The 744-nt window shown below is 37.2% G+C and overlaps 1 protein-coding gene across 1 annotated transcript in view; it reads right to left on the bottom strand.

Moving 5' to 3' along the window:
• LOC106871118 (alkyldihydroxyacetonephosphate synthase, peroxisomal) overlaps nt 1-744 on the bottom strand; it is an 85,881-nt gene that overhangs the window by 53,326 nt on the left and 31,811 nt on the right. The window lies entirely within an intron of this gene.

Here is a 744-nt window from a genome sequence, read left to right as displayed (position 1 = left end):
ATATATATATATATATATATATATATATATATATATAGGAATCTTGCGGGCATGAAGTGGATTCGATCCACTATACCCAAATTTGAATTAACACTGCATCAGAACTTTTCCCACGGTGGAACAATGGTTTTGATCTGACAGCAGTTAGATATTTCCCAGACGCCTTCAGCTAGGCCGAAGCGGTGTCTCCACCACCTGACCCTTTCTGACCTCTTCTACTCCATCAAATCTAGAATAGAGATAACAAGACCGCCAGCTAAATCCTTTGTTCTCAGTATCCTTCTAGATAGCTATAAAAACAGGAGACCCCAAGCAAAGTTTAGTTTAGTCACCAGTCGGTGACAACTCAAGGAAAACGAAGTCTGGCAGAGAGAGAAATGAAGTTTACTGTCAGCCACTGTGAGACAATGTCGCACACCTTATAACTATTACAAGCTCGCATCCTTTTCTCTTTAACACTACCATCTCTCTCTCTATATAAATACTACTATGAGAAAGTGTACATACCTATACAGGCCAAAAATTAACTTTCCTTGCCGTGCATGTTTTAAGAACTGCATTATACAATTACACTAACCTACCCGTCGTGGTATGGCAACTATGCAAGTAACGGTAAATAAAAATATTTCTATAAAAATGTTGATCATCTTCATCGTTCACCTTATAACCTGTACAATTGGTAAATGATATTTATCGTTACAATTGGTAATCTCCGACTTTAACATTTTTCAACCGTTACATATA

This window comes from Octopus bimaculoides, chromosome 17 (assembly GCF_001194135.2).
Source record: "Octopus bimaculoides isolate UCB-OBI-ISO-001 chromosome 17, ASM119413v2, whole genome shotgun sequence".
In the NCBI taxonomy this organism is placed as follows: Eukaryota; Metazoa; Mollusca; class Cephalopoda; order Octopoda; family Octopodidae; genus Octopus; species Octopus bimaculoides.
This window is presented reverse-complemented; position numbering and strand designations above follow the sequence as displayed.